This window comes from Berghia stephanieae, chromosome 5 (assembly GCF_034508935.2).
Source record: "Berghia stephanieae isolate SIO BIC M18660-M18661 chromosome 5, UCSD_Bste_1.3, whole genome shotgun sequence".
Lineage (NCBI taxonomy): Eukaryota > Metazoa > Mollusca > Gastropoda > Nudibranchia > Aeolidiidae > Berghia > Berghia stephanieae.
The window spans coordinates 79498843-79516342 of NC_088364.1; the positions used below are offsets into that span (position 1 = coordinate 79498843).

Consider the following 17500-nt stretch of genomic DNA (forward strand, 5'->3'; position numbering starts at 1 on the left):
AAAAAAAAAAAAGAAAGGACCTATCTCACTAAAGGGTATAATGATATACGCCGGTGTTTTTTATTCATGTAACTTGCAAATAGGAAATTCAATAGTCGCACGTAATGATGCATGGTATCTTAGTAGCTGGTTCCAAACTATTGGAACAATGGCGGACGTCCTTATATGAAATACTTCTCCGACGAGAATCAAAGTATATCCAGAGGAGAAAAACATTATAAATATGATCATGTTTTGACTTTTATACATTCTGATCACATGACATGTGAAAAGTTCTAGTCAGCATGAAGAATGAAAAGTACTCAATTTTCTTTGTTTAGAACCACGTTGCTCGCCCTTTGCTGGGAGACGTGACATCAGACTATTGAATCAAATTGTGATGAGTGACCGACGACGAAGGACTGAATCATATCATTGTCCGTGCTGACCATTGTCCAGGGTCCCAAGACATCATCAGCCAACAATGTTATAACCTCATTTACATGATGTTTAATAAATAATAATGTTGAAAACTTATATAGCGCTATAACTCCGAGACACCAGACATGTTTGGAGATGTAATATACAAATAAAGAGAATGCGTCTGACTCTTGGCTACGTCTCTTCATTTTGCAATAAACAATATATAAACACACACACACAGACACACACACACCCACACACGCACAAATATATATAGAATATATATATATATATATATATATATATATATATATATATATATATATATATATATTATATATATATATATATATATATATATATATATATATATATATATATATATATATATATATATATATATTCTATTATAGTTCGAAGATAACGTCACTCAGGTCTTTGTTATTGTTTTTTGCCATCCGCGTTTATGAGTAATGCTCACTGAACTGTATTAATCTGACTATAAACGTTCATGGATACACCCAGTTGTGTGTGTTGGTCAGTAATTCTTCCGGATGGCAAAGTTGTGAGCTTCTTAGCGAAGCGCATACTATCTATATACCACGCTCATTGAGGGGCAACAGCTGCTTAGCAATGCTTATTGTGCGGCTATGTGGACTTGTGGTATGACACTAGCTTTCGGATCGGAAGGTCCTGGGTTCGAACCTCGCTTGACGCATAGTTGAGTCCTTCGACAAGACTCTTTACTCACATTCTCTCACCGTACTCATGTGTAAAATGAGTACCTGGCCGTCAACAGCGTTGTCTTTGTCCGAAAAAAATTGTAATATCGCCTGACAGGCGACATATACCGTCCTACATGTTAAATGTTGCTGTTGGCCAGGGACCCCTTGTAAAGCGCTTTGAGCACGTTTGGTGGATATTGCGCTAGAATAAAAGCTTAATTTTTAAAAAAAGGTTGTGGCATTGATTAATTCTACAGGTGGACATACAAAATACTGAAATGCATCATGCGTGCTAATTTCAAACTTGTGCTCAATTTTGAAAAAAAAAAACACTGTTTAATGACTGGTTTTAATTCACTCAATCCTAGAGATTTTTTGCTACTTTTCAAAATTGGAAACAATGTATAAAAATGAGCATGTACAAAGATAGTTTTATTCAACTATCGTTAGCATGTAAAATCTAAAAAAAAAACCATTAGCTTTGATACTGCGCCTATAATTTGTCTCAGAAAAATGAAATAAATAGGCATGGGGTAAAAGTAACCCTGTAAACCACGATATAGTCGGTGTTTGGGTTGAGTGAGTTGAACGTCTGCGACTTTTTAACAGTTTATACACCAAAAGAAAACGAGTTTTATCTAGTTATCAAGTATGTATATGTTATTGTAGGATTTGTTCCAACCAGAATCGAACTATTAGCGGAAACAAACTAGTTTTTTTTGTAAAAGACTATATAGATATATGCCGACTGACGACGTGGATGGAGACCACAGAAACATGTGTTTCGGCAATAAACGAGTGAGTGACTCCATATATATATATATATATATATATATATATATATATATATATATATATATATATATATATAGACACGCACATTCACAATGGGCTTTGTGGTCAAATTGGTATGTCATTCACTTTCGGACAGGTAGGTCCGAAGTTCGAGTCCCGCTCTGACTGACACAAATTTGATACCTTAGAAAACGCCTGGCACTCACACATTCTTTCACTGTGCCCAGGTGTAAAATGAGTACCAGGCAGTCATCGGCGTTGTCTCAGTCCAGAAAAGTGTGATATCGCCTAACATGCCCCGTAATCCGTCCTACATGTAAAGTGTCGCTGTTGACTTGGACCCCTTGTAAAAACGCCTTGAGCACTTAAAGTAGGTATTGCACTGTAAAAGTGCTCTAAGCCGCTTAATTGCAAGGGGACGATACTCAGAATCCGTTCCAATTCGCAGTACCAATTAACACAATCCTTTGTATGACGTTCATAATTAGATAATTCTATCAAGACTTCACACATATTAATATCATTAATCACACATTAACTCACTCAATCCTAGAGATTTTTACTACTTTTTAAAACCGGAAAAAAAATGTATTAAATTTGAGCATGCACATAGAAAGTTTTATTCAACTATCATTAACATGTAAAAACTAAAAACATTAGCTTTGATACTACGCCTATAATTTGTTTCAGAAAAATGTAATAAATAGGCATGGAATAAAAGTAACCCGGGTAAACCACGGATATAGTCGGTGTTAGGGTTGAGTGAGTTAATATCCTTCGTAGCAATTAGTAATTGTAGTATATATGACTCAGATGTGACTCAGAACTTCTTTTCTGGTGCATTTCTAGCATTTTGTATTCTGTTTATGATGATATTCAACATTACAGGCGTGATGCCATTATAACAGATGTAAAGAGAACTGTTATTTCACAAATGTGACCCACCGTATCAAAGCGGTATTATGTCGGGATCCACTCGGTAAGGGAAATTGAATTCATAGCCACAAATATCCAACTTGGGTTTAATTTCTGTACGTTATGGTGGAGTATAAAGACTATTTCTTGCATTGCAAAAATTACTAAGCTCCAATTTCTCATCATTCTATCTATAAATTCACTTTTTTGGGGTCTGAATCTCCCGACATAATACCGTTTTGACACGGAGGGTCACAAATACCCCTTGAAATCCAATCTATCTATATCAACGAAACACGAATCGTGTTCACCGTATTTACAACATAGTGCCCAATTTCATCCATCCAACGCGGGATGCTCTTCAAAGCCAAGCGACCATTTACTTAATAATCTGTGCTCTTTTTGATTCTTCAAAGCTCGCTAAAGCCCTAAATTTGTGAAGTAATTATGTTAAAGGGACGCTGATTTTAAAAGACTCAATGACGCTGTTGATTGAAAATCAACCTAAAATAAAATCAGTCTTGTTGCTCTTTTCAAATCAAAGGATAAAAACAATTTGATAATGCTCTGGAATCGTTTAAATTAACGCGCGTTCCGATTAAAACAATCAGAAATTTTATTTTAAAAATTATTTCATCGACAGATCATTCCAGTTCAGCGGTTGTTTCTATTAAGCGGTAGTTCCATTACCGAGTTTGTCCGTTTGAGGTATGTTAATATGGACAATAATACGTAATCCCATGTCACTCGTCGACGAGGAAACTCGACTGTCATAAGGTACTTTTTGTCACATCAAACAGATCGTTAGACCACCATGGCATATCCTAATCACTGCTGGAAAAGCTTGACCAAGTTGATCTCTTTGCTTTCGAATGCATTACCCATTGAGCTATCAGGATATTCAGATCTTTGTTTACCACATATTAAATGACGAACCAGAAAATCTATCTATCTATCTATCTATCTATCTATCTATCTATCTATCTATCTATCTATCTATCTATCTATCTATCTATCTATTATTTTAATATTTACCACAATGTTTGAGTCAGTCTACATCGATGTTTCAGGCCTAATCAGCCATCGTCAGGACTGTGTGTTACATGAGTTTGGTTTGTTGTCTGTTGTTGTTTATTGAAGTGGTTTCGGTTTGTGGTTGATTAATAAGAACTTCCGGCGATGTGGACACGTATTGTACATCTCATTTTTTTTTTTTTGTGTTGAGTGTGGCTTCATGAGGGTGTTTGATTATAGTATATTTCTCTTCCAGGCATAAGCTACATTGTTTTGATGCTGGTGTGTATCCTGTTGCTGTAGATAAAATTTTCCATGAAATTTGTGGTCTAGTTTGTTGTCTTTTAATTTCCAAATATGTTCGCTGAGTTTTGTGGATGTTTTTTGTTAGTGTTTGCTACTCGTGAATTTATTTCTGATATAACTATAAAAACTTGACATTGTGTTGCAGAGCACATTTTGCTGAACAATAAAATGTATAGAATGTTCTAGTTGTTTCCCGTGTGATTAAAAAAAATCTATTTTTGTGTTTGTTGGATGTGAAGTTTTGGGGTAAATTCTGAAAATGGCTGGTTAAAGTAATATAAGCCCGCATGCAAAAATAACACGGCATCACATTTCGTAAAGTTGGAGGAAATTCCATTATTCCGTGCGCATGGGACTTGGAACGGACTATGTCTTTCTATCTAACTATCTGTCTATCTATTTGTCTATCTAGCTATCCATCTATTTATCTTTCTATCTATCTATTCATGTTTTTCTACTATCAGTCTTTTTAGACTACATGAAATGATTTTTCCAGATAAAAACCCGCTTTTCACACCTGTGAGAACTCTTAGACTTGAGAAATCAATCCATAAAATCCAGAGAACGATACTGGCAATTACTCAAAATCGATCTGGCCATTCATTGGAGGGCCCCTATAATTTTAAAGGGTTTCACAGTGGGGAACGGATAAAAAAAACAATTTCTGGTTATCCCCTAAATAGGACGCAAATCTAGTACAATTTCCGTTCGTGGAGTAGGTCGAAATTTAAAAAGGAAAAAGCGGAGTTGTGATCCGTTTACAGTAATTTCTTGTCATTTCTCACTTTTTTACAATCAAGGTTGAAAACTGACAATAAATTGCTATATACGAACTGGCTGGGTTTCATAATTCTTGAGTCCTGTATTTTATTAATCACAAATTAAGTGACTGGGAAATCTTTAAATAAAAGTTACAGGTTTAGAGTCTTTCGACAAAATGAAAGTCAATCAAATCGATCGATATAAAAAGGAAGAATTTCTGGCTAGAATTGTAAAACTCGTCTCCATTGCTCACATTCTACAAATTACTTAAATTGCCAAATTTTGAAGACTTGTATACAATTTATTCTAGTCTCAATTTCAATAATGGCAGAGAGTGATTTTCCGAATTCAAACATAATTTACTTGTTAAATGATCGCGACGAATGCACTTATCTCTAGTTTTTCAGGCTTTATCTATTTTTCTTTCACAGCCAATCATGAGTCACAAATTGTTAATATAATTTCATATTTTTCCATTGATCAGGAAACAATTCAAATATAATATTATATAATAGCTCAAAATTGAAAGATTTGTAACAATTGGTATATTATCTTATCGAGATTAAAACTTATTGTAATTTTACTATAGATTTTGGATTTAACCATGGCGCATTGCCAAAAAATGCTGTATCTTTAATTTGGTTTGACACACAGGTCGATGTAATAGGATTCAATAGTCGTAACGTCACTTCCTTCCTAATGACGCATGGTAACTTAGCTACACTGGCTCTACTATCGGGACATGGCGGACGCCCGTATGAATATTTCTCCGGCGAGCATAAAGGGTATCCAGAGGAAAAAAAAACACATACATTTGATCATGTTTTGACTTTTACACATTCTGATCACAAGGCATATAAAAAGTTCTAGCCAGCATGAAAAATAAAAAGGAATGATTTTCTTTGTTTAGAACCAAAATGGCCGCCGTTGCCGGGAGGCGTGACATCAGACTATTGAATAGTATTGAAAATACTGTCGATTTGAGCTTGAAGCGAGATTCCCGCACATTATTTACAATCATACGCCAGTGATAAATAATAATATAATAATAATAATAATAATAATAATAATAATAATAATAATAATAATAATAATAATAATAATAATAATAATAATAATAATAATAATAATAATAATAATAATATTATATATATTTTATTCATAAAAAAATGGAAATTCGTTTACGAAATGTATAAACACAAAGTTGAGAATCTATGGCGATAATGTACACATACACACACACACATACACAGATACACACACACACACACACATATATATATATATATATATATATATATATATATATATGCAAATGCCCAAAAATGTAAAAATATACAACCAAGAACCAATAGCAACACTTTATATATTCTTTTGATAAATTGAGATAGGCCATACCTCTGGCATTTAGTCCGAACGTGTGTGTGTGTATATTGAAAAGATAGTCTTGAATTTAAATCACATTTGCGCGTTAAAAATTCGAAGAATTAAGCCTTTAGGTCTCGGTTTTTGAGATAGAAATTTCCAAATTTACAGATTTTTAATGGTACAAACTTTTTGTCAAGAAAGGCCCGTAAGAGAGATTGTTCCCAGAGATTCAGAGTTTGAACCAGTTTTTGTCGGAGAAAAAAAATGTAAACAAATACTAATAATTGTGTGTGTAGCCCTCTTTGTAGGTCTCTGCTCTCTCCAGAGTGATTTCCTTTCAGGTATAATAGTATCAGAGCCCAATCACCGATGGTGATGAGATGGCAATCATGATAAATGATATTAATCTAGTCATACAAGGCCGTGCTTTTTCTGATCAGATGCACTAACGATTGAACCACATGGATTCCTCCCAATCCCTAAAAGGCTTTAACATTCCATGATTTCATTATCGGGGGCGAGTTTCTGGTCTAAAAAAGTGTCAAATCCCGTGTTTCGCTACGAATTTGAAAAGATTGAATTTGTTGCATGATTGTTATTTTTTAAATAAACTAAACAAGAAACCGTTCTGCAACCCAGGTATAAGTCTTTTGGTAATCTAAAAAGTACACTTTTTTATACTATCTACTATTTAAATCAAAGTTCTAGTTTGTGCTGTCCTCTTTAAACATTTGAATCAAAAAAGGTTATTTTTGAGAAGTTTCTGAAGCTGTTTAAATAATCTAAATTCATTCACTTCAAGATGAATTCAAGCGTCATCATGGATAATGCTTTATCCAATTTTGACAAAGAAGAAAAAGAAATTATAAGCGACGAAACGTATAAATATTATTCAAATACAGTCCAAATCGTGAACGCACTTCTTTGTCTTCTTGGCATCACCACGAATATTATAAACATCCGGGTATTTATTCAACAAGGCGTCAAGGACAGTAATACGAACATAGGTCTTCTTACACTATATTTGACCTTATCGCCTGTTTGTTGCTGATTGGTCCCTGCGTTTGCATTATCTTTACTTATGGAAACAATACTTTGGAATATCTTACTTGTTACACGCATACCCTCTATACCGCTTTTTTAGCTGTCGCCTTCAACTATTGCAGCAACTGGACGACTGTCTACATATCGTTGGAGAGAACTCTATGCGTGGTAATCCCTTTAAAAGTCAAGTTATTTTTACGTCCAAAGGTTACAGTTATCGTCGTCATTACCATATTCATCCTGTTTACAGCCACTCAAACAATTTACGCCGCATTCACTTCAATAGTGTGGAAATTCAACCCTTTTCTCAATGTGTCGCTCCCGTACTTTATTGAATCCGAATCCGCAGAGTTATTTCTCCAAGTATCGAGTACGACGTCAAACACGATTATGAACACATTGGCTACCATCGTTGTCTCTATCAATACCGTTATCATGATTTACAAGCTGAATCAATTTAAAAAATGGCGTATTAAGAACATGAACACACTCTCCAGTAGCACAACAGTGCCGAAAGATAATGAAACAACCAAAAAGGGGAAATCTATGTCATCGAAGGAAGTAGACTTGATGAGATCCGTGACAGCAGTTTCTTGTATATTTCTTGTTTGTCTGACAATGAGCCAATTCCCAGCGATTGTCATTCTTATTGTACCCGGCATGACCCTGACGGGAACCAACAAGAATTTCTTGTTATTGGCATATACTATCCGTATGACGTTTAGTCTCACAAATGCTTCAATTAACTGTTTTTTCTATCTTTTACAGTCCAGTCGTTACAAGGAAGCGTTTAAAATTGTATTTCCAATGTGTTCCAAAGATGAAAAATCGACCCCCTGATAATCATTTCATGAAAATAACGCTGGCTTGGTAGTGTGTATAGTTTTTGTAATACCCCCTAAACATTGCACTATATACGATTCTTACACTCTTGATTTTGCATTTCTGGACATTCTCCAAACCGTTGCACGAGCTTTCGAGTTCGTTTCGTATTTCAAATCGCAAGAATGTAGGAAATCTTTTATTCCAGCTCTCAATCCATTTCGATTTCGTCATCTCTGACTAAAAGACATTTTCAAAAATATATAAATGATACCTAGACTTCTTTTTTTCAAAAATCTAATTTTAGTAAAATTCAACGTTTGATAATCTGACGTCACTAAGTATTATTGTAAACTTGGTATCATTACACGTTACTATTTGGAGAGATGGGTGGAATATTCAATATGATAGTGTGGAAACTATTTATATTTGAAAAATAAATTTTTAGACAATATAATGACATACCATGTGTATGGCCGAGGAGCAAGTAATTTAAAGGGGGAAAATCCAACATGAGCGGAAAGATAGTTATCAAGGCAAATATAATACGGACACCCCTTCTCCCCACCAAAATATGCTTGGTCGTCAAGCTTCGTATACGACCAAATTTTTCTGATCTAGGCAATGCCTGGTATAAGTTCGATCACATCGGTTAAGTAAGTCATTTTAAATGATTGAAAGAATTTATTCATTTCAAAATTGTTTCATTTCTGGAATAAAATGCCCTCCTTCTGAATATCATACGTTTTTCATCTGTCTTAGATTTGTTGTGCTCGGGCGGCTATGTGGTCAAGTGGTATGGCACTCGCTTTCGGATCGGAAGGTCCTGAGTTCGAGCCTCCCTCGGTGCATTGTTGAGTCCTTGGAAAAGGCTCTTTACTCACACTCTCACCGTACTCAAGTGTAAAATGAGTACCTGGCCGTTAACAGCGTTGTCTCTGTCCGGAAAAATTTGTAATATCGCCTGACAAGCGTCATGTCTCGTTCTACATGTTACGTGTTGCTGTTGGTCAGGTACCCCTTGTAATGCGCTTTGAGCACATTTAGTGGATATTACGCAACATGAAAGCTCAATTCTATAAAAGTTCAATTTTTATAGTCGAACTAGATATTATGTGATTCGCGTTTTCTTACGATTAAGTTCGTTCGACCATTCTCATACATCTGATTTCCTTTATCTAACAGTTTTTCTTGTGGCAGAGTTCAATTTTGGGAAGAGGTTTCTAATCGTGGCCTTCGTAAAGTTATAGCCTGACACTGACCAAAAAATGATGTCAAAATGCCAGTCTTTTGCCACAAAAGAAAACAAATCGTGAGTTGTATTCAATAGTTTAACCAATGAAATAACTTGTCTCCATGAGCTCTACTAACGACAACTCACTCGGCGGTGCAAAAACCAAATAATGACGTCAAACTGCCAGTCCTTTTGGATTTCAGTGTCAGGCTATAACATAACGATGGCTACGCTCAAACCCTCGGATCTGACCATCGTTAACTTATAGCCTGATATTGACCAAAATAATGACGTCAAAATGCCAGTCTTTGGCCACAAAAGAAAACAAATCGTGAGTTGTATTCAATAGTTCAACCAATGGGACAACTTGATTCCATGAGCACTACTAACGACAACTCATAAGGCGGTGCAAAAACCTAAAATAATGACGTCAAACTGCAAGTCCTGGAGGGTTTTAGTGTCAGGCTATACAGAAAATTTGTAATCAGACGAGTAGGTTACTATTATTCTAAACGTTCAAGAAAAACGGATTGCTTACAGAATTTATCCATTTCCTTTTCTATGATTTGGGATCAGGCTAAAGATTGAAACAGGTTTGTTACATTTGGAAACGGTGCTTTTTCTTCTTCTTAGATGGCAACGACACAGCGTAAACATAAAAGGATATATTATAGTTTTGTTAGCATTGGTTTCCGTCGCCGAGGAAAGAAATCTCCTTTAAATCTATACTGTCGCTCCATGACATAACACATTTCCCCCAATTTTACAAAGAAAACTTTTAATTTAAATGATAATCGATTAAAATGGCTTCCAATTTGTCCGAACAGATTCACCCCTCAGATTTCACAGGATTTCGAGGTTTGAGATATCTTGACAATAAATTTGCATGATTCAATCGAGATTGGAAGTAGCCGTTTTCTGGCCAAATTTAACAAAATGTGTTTGGCGGGTTTATGGCCTTATAGGCAAGATGGACTCGCGGGCAAATTACATACATGGTTGGTTTTCAGGCTGTCTTCCCACTAGTCGTATTTACATATAGATGGTTATTACCACATTGGACGGAAAGACGTAACTCTACATTTAATGTGAATTTATATGCAGATGACTAGAGAGTTCCAGAACACGCGTGTAAATGGATAGGCGGCAAAGTGCCCCCCCCCTCCATTGCGATAGAGTGAGCACCCATATCCATCCAGACGAACCTAGTTTGAATCCTTATTATTTATTCGTCTATTATTTTTCTTGTCTTCCCGTGTGTCCACTATTAAATGGTTGGGCATCTGGTTGTTGAAAAGAAGAATAGAATGGAAAGAATCCTACACAAGATTAGACAAGGCAACAAAGTGTTACTGTCGGTTAGAGGCTGCTGAAACCGGTAAAAACGTCAGCCTTTTAGCTTCTTGGACATTACTTGTAATAAAATTGCATTCTTCCTTGAGACTTAAGTTGAGCAATGAAAAACCGTCTACTTATTGACCATAACACCGACAAGCCTAGCTAAATAGACATTGCAATACCTGATTAAACAGAAAAGTTTCCACTTTTTAAATGCATTTTGTTTAAATTTGAATTGTTAAACGAATTGCAAGCCATCATTAAAAATCTTATTCAGAATACGCTCTTTCATCATTTTGGAAATGAAACCACCGATGTCGTTCAGACAGAATAAAAAGGCCAAAATGTATTTGGCACTTTTTAGTATCCACTTGTTCTTCTGTTGACGTCACAAGAACCTCGGATTGAAGGTGGACACCATCTTTGGGGTTATGAATAATGCATACCATTTGGCTTGGATAAATCCACTTTTTTTCTGAGGGTTTCTGCGCTACGTCACAGATGGCTACATAACACAAGGCTGGGATTGGGGGTGGGGGAGGGGGTTGGTGGAGGTTGATAAAACAGTTATTCAAACACATTCTTACAAAATAACAGGACAAGCTGCCGTACAATCACACAATAACTCTTCCTCTTGTTTGGCTATAAGATATCGTATCAGTAAGATGACATACATTTGTGCCAAATAATCTTAATCCTGAGACTTTCAGAACGTTTCAGGTTAAAGACTATAAGATTGGGTCAATATTATATTACAATATGCGACCCAACGTTTCAAAACGGTATTATGTCGGGATGAACCAGATGCTAAAAAGTCAAATTAAAGCTGAACTGGTCAAAAATATGAATTATTGGTATTTAGCACTCTAAAATATGATATTCATAAAACATATAAACTCAACGCAAGTCTGATATTTCTAGCGACAAATTCAGTTTTCAGCATCTTAATCATCCCGACTTAATACCGTTTTGAGACGTCGGGTCACATATATGAAGGTAACTTTTTCTGCGCAAGATGAGTAAAGTGTGTTTTGTGAGTCGACTGGAGAAAGGGCTATAGGGTATTTGAGGTTGTGATTCCTGTTGCGTTGGCGTTGAGAAAAAAAAAAAAAACCCCAAAAAAACTCACGTGAACTTATTTGTAATAAGGAATTTTTTTGTTTTGGTTTGGAATCTTATGCATTACAACGATGAGGCCGAGAAATAGATTGGATCATCTGACTTGTGAATAAGTATACGTTGGAAAATTTGTTTAATTTTTAACCCTGATGAAAGAAATTGATGATTCTCCGTTACTAAGCAATAACCACTCAGGAAATTTCCGGTCCGTCCCCAAGACTGTTTATTTCCAGTCAAAGAAAAAGGAATGAATCACTCAGTACATGCTAAACAGACAAATAGGTCAGACCCAAAAAGTGAGCATTTCTCACAATAGTTTGACACACTGATGAAGGAATTGCATCGCAAACTGCCGACACTATGCATTTTTTTCAATCATCTGTGTTAAAAATTGTGAGTAGTAGTAGTAGTAGCGTATGGCCACACCTCCAAATTCATTTCGTCAACCCAGCTTCGAAAGTCTTCCTGCGCCCTAAGAACTGTTCCATGGCCACCTTCAAATTTAGTAACTGGACAGTGGAGAACGATGTGATCGCTGGTCTCTGGAGCTGCCTGACATTTCCGGCAGGCATCCCAAGTTTCCATCTGAACATAATTGATGCAGTTCTGTCATGTCCTTAAGAGGCGATTTGAGGAAACCCAGTATTTCCTGGCGTTGTGAAATGCAGGCATTCTTTTAGTGGGATCTTTTATGATGTTTCCTCCTCTTGGTGTTTCTCGGTTCCACATTTATTTCTCTCAGTTTTCCTCCATGCTGAAGTCTGCCAGTTTTGTTAGGTGGAAAGGTCTTCTCGATTTGAGTCTTAAATTGTAAGTAGTGTTAGGGATCTGTGGGGTGTTTGTTTCGGGTGTAGGCAAATACTTGAGGTGGCTACGGGCAGCCATCTTTTGATTTCCCGGGCAAAATATACCTTAGTTTAAATTTTGGAGTCAAAATAAATCCACAGAAACGTGTTTATTTGATTACATTTGATACATTTGATAAGATATACGATAATGACCAAATTTTAAAAAGTATTTGTACTGTATGTTGATTGGATAACTCGAGACTCATACTATAAAATAATAGTTAAAATGCATCCATGTCAATAGCAACATGAGGGACTAGAGGTACCATCAATTGCAAGAGACCTTCGTTTTATCGTAGAATCTAGATGTGCAAGCGTTGAGAAGTCCATTTCAAATAAAAACAGACAATTAGTAAAATGGCAAGTAATGAACTTCAATTTTACCATATTATTATTATGAACTGTTTATTCATTGATTTCTACATATCTCTGAATTGATGACTTTCCATCAATGAATGAACAGTGTATCTGTTGAAATTGAAACTTTTCTAACAGAAGCGCCTTCTTCAAGGTGCCCCACTTTATGGCCATTTGCTTCTAAATTAAGTCTTTGCAATGTTAATGAACTAGGATGTTTTTATTTAGTTGAAAGTAGACAAGAAAAACAGCACATGTGGAATCTTGCCAGACACGCTTCTTGTAAACTGCGTTTTGCAAACATACCTACGGAAGCCAAGGGTACGATTTGCTTTTAACACAATGTTATAAATAATAATATTATGCTGGTCCCATTTCAAAGATTTGTTTAGTTGAATTCCCAAGTAGGGTTTTGTCTCTACGTGTTTTAATAACTGACCGTTTATTTGGTAGTCATAATTAATGTTCTGTTTTTAGTTTGTCATGGACATTACAAAGCATTTCTCGGGGTGGAATTTCATCTGCCAGGTTTGTGCCCATGATAGAAGTGAGTCAAGATCACCCTGTAATCTGTCTGCGTCGCTCTGGGTTTCAATGACTCGAAATAAGAGGCTGTCATCGGCGAATAGTTTGAGCTTGGTAAGAGTTGATATGTTTCTTCCTAAGTCGTTAATGAATGTTAGAAAGCAGAGCGGTCCAAGGAATTTTCCTTGAGGTATCCCCGATATGACGTTGTATTTCTCATTTCTATATCCATCCAGGATTACTCCGTGAGTTCTATCACAGAGCCAGTCCTAAATCCAAGAAAGTAGTTTTGTTCCTTCTGTCATGAGTCGTTTTCTTCGTCAATTGTCTTTTATAGGAACTTTGGGTCGCTGTGTTCCATGCCAATTTGCTGAGATTTCGTCTGTGCGGTACACTATCACATTCTTTCTAAATTTTTTAAACAAGTAGATCTATTTGTTTTCTGCTGTCTAATGCCTTTCCTATTTATTCTATTGTGTATACGAGCTGGCTTTCACAAGATCTATGTTTCGGAACCCATGTTGGTAATTGACAAGCACTTTATGCTTTTCATTGTGAATCCATTAATGAATGAAACACAATGTGCTTGAATACTTTATACGTGAGACGTCAGTGACACTGGTCTATAGTTCAAGGCAATATCTCGTTTCCCTTTTTATATATGGCAGGGACTAATGCATGCTTCCAGTCTTTGGGCACACGGCCTGTGTCCAGTGACTGTTGGAAAATAACGCCGGAGCTTTTTCTTGTGAGTATTATTTGAGGATCCTGGTGGGTTTCAGATCTGCCGTGTTATTGAAGAACACAAGATGTGCCATTTGGTTACCTTTGCATATACTGTGTTTCCAAAAACAAGGGCAGAGATCAAGGCCACTTGCTTTGGAAAGATTTGGACCCTGGATCTGTGTGGTTATGTCGGTTTGGGTAATGGTTATTCTTGACATTGGAGGAATACGATTCAATAGTCTGATGTCACGCCTCCCGGCAACGGCGGCCATCTTGGTTCTAAACAAAGAAAATTATTACTTTTTATTCTTCATGCTGGCTAGAACATTTCATATGTCTTGTTATCAGAGTGTGTAAAAGTCAAAACATGATCAAATTTATGGTTTTTCCCCCTCTGGATACGCTTTTATGCTCTCCGGAAAAATATTTCATACGTCGTCCGCCATTGTTCCGATAGTTTAGAGCCAGTGTTACTAAGTTACCAAGCGTCATTTGGAAGGAAGTGACGTTACGACTATTGAATCCTATTCTGTTTCCATTTATAGCAGGCAACGCCGTGTGTTTTGTACTGTGTGTTAAGGATGATTGCTTTCTCTGTGGTGTCAGAGCGTAGCCATCATTAACTTATAGCTTGACACTGACGAAAAAAATGACGTCAAAATGCCAGTCTTTGGCCACAAAAGAAAACAAATCGTGAGTTGTATTCAACAGTTCAACCAATGAAATAACTTGTTTCATTGAGCTCTACTAACGACAACTCACTTGGCGGTGCAAAAACCAAATAATGACGTCAAAATGCCAGTCTTTTTGGGTTTCAGTGTCAGGCAATAACTTAACGATGGCTACGCTCCGGTCAGAGACGACAACTCACAAGACGCTACACAAACCGAAAAAATGACGTCAAACTGCCAGTCCTAGGAGGGTTCTTGTGTTATATGTTAACGATGGCTACGGCCTGACACTGAAACCCCAAAAGACTGACATTTTGACGTTATTATTTGGTTTTTGCACCGCCTAGTGAGTTGTCGTTAGTAGAGCTCAGGGAAACAAGTAATGGTTGAACTATTGAATACAACTCACGATTTGTTTTCTTTTGTCGCAAAAGACTGGCCTTGAGACGTCATTGTTTGGTCAGTGTCAGGCCATACCTTCGGTTATAGATAGAATGCGCTTGGCCAAGGAATTCACAACATTGCCATTCGGAAGTATAACGGACCAACACACAAACTCTGTGTAACCATGAACTTTTATAGTCTGGTTAATACAGTTTAGTGAGAACAACTCACAAACGCGGATGGCAAAAACAATAACAAAGGCCTGAGTGACGTCATCTTCGAACTATCTATATCCAGATGACGGATGTTATGAACTTTTTTTGAATAAACGCATAGCATCAGTAGATAAATACACACACACACACACACACTTATAAACACACAAACACACACAAATAGAGCGAGAGAGAGAGAGAGAGAGGGAGAAAGAGAGAGAGAGGGAGAAAGAGAGAGAGAGAGAAAGAGAGAGAGAGAGAGAGAGGGAGAAAGAGAGAGAGAGAGGAGAAAGAGAGAGAGAGAGAGAGAGAGAGAGAGAGAAAGAGAGAAGAGAGAGAGAAGAGAGAGAGAGAAGAGAGAGAGAGAGAGAAAGAGAGAGAGAGAGAGAGAGAGAGAGAGAGAGAGAGAGAGAGAGAGAGAGAGAGAGAGTATGTGCGTGTGAAAGAGAACAGAGGTCGGAAAATGACCGACCGAAATCAATTGCTGGAAATCTCAGCTATAAAAAAAACAAAAACAAAACAAGTTAAAAGATACAAATTATTATGCCTGGACAGATATGCGGGGGCGTAAATTGGAAAAAAAAACCCCAAACAAAAACAAAAACAAAACAAAAACCAAAAATAAGATGTGAAGACAATGAGACGTGCGGTTGCGATTTTCCTGAAACGTGCCAGTTCTGCATGATTGGACAAAAATAGCACAGGCAGTGTGAACGAGGCCTCAGGCATTTCCTGCTTCCAGAAATTTTGGATTGCATTATTCATGACTGACTTCTGACGTGTCAAACATGTGCGACCCAAGTTCTAAAATCTGGTGGAAGCTACGGTTTAGGTAAAATACTCACAACATCCGACAGCCGGATAGGGATAGTGTGCGCTTGGATAAGAAGCTCGCAACATTGTCATCAGGATGTATAACCTACCAACACACAAAACTATGTGTAATCATGAACGTTTATAGTCTGGTTGATACAGTTTTAGTGAGAATTACTCATAAACGTGGATAGCAAAAAACAATAACAAAGACCCGAGTAACGTCAACTTCTTTCTATCTATAAACGTTTAAGGTGACATAAAGTTTTGTGTGTTGGTCCGTTGTATCTGAATGGCTAAGGGCAAAGCGTCTTTAGTGAGAACTACTCATAAAAATGGTGTCTTACCAAGAAACTCTGGACTGTAAAAAGTTTTGAGCAAAAAATGGAGGCTATATATAGTGCGCGCTTGGCTAAGAAACTCACAACATTGCCACCCGGAAGAATAACGAACTAACACACAAAACTATGTTGAACGCTAAAAGTCTGGTTAATACAGAGTTGTGAGAATTACTCATAAACGCGGATGGCAAAAAGCAATAACAAAGACTTGAGTGACGTCAACTTCATACGATCTGTCGTCTGGTTTACACAGTTTAGTGAGTAATTTTCACTAAACTATATTAACCAGACTTTAAAAACAAGGATGGCAAAAAACAATAACATAGGCTCGAGTGACATCACCTTCGTACAATTTATTTTATCACAGTTTTGATAAATAAAAAAATTATACTCGACATCGAATGTTTTGGGATGAAACTCTTTCACCCAATAACAAAAGCAATGGGATTCAATAGTCTGATGTCACGTCCGCATAGTAACCGGCAGCTTGGTTCTAAACAAAGAAAATCGGTACTTTTTATTCTTCATGCTGGCTAGAACGTTTCCACATGTCATGTGATCAGAATGTATAAAAGTCAAAACAGATAGATAGATAGATAGATAGATAGAGAGAGAGATAGATAGAGAGAGAGATAGATAGAGAGAGAGATAGAGAGATAGATAGAGAGAGAGAGAATAGATAGATAGAGAGAGAGATAGATAGAGAGAGATAGATAGAGAGAGAGATAGATAGAGAGAGATAGATAGAGAGAGATAGATAGAGAGAGAGAGATAGA

At 36.6% G+C, this 17500-nt stretch overlaps 1 protein-coding gene across 8 annotated transcripts in view; it reads right to left on the reverse strand.

Moving 5' to 3' along the window:
* LOC144973674 (atrial natriuretic peptide-converting enzyme-like) overlaps positions 1 to 17500 on the reverse strand; it is a 221532-nt gene that overhangs the window by 78620 nt on the left and 125412 nt on the right. The window lies entirely within an intron of this gene.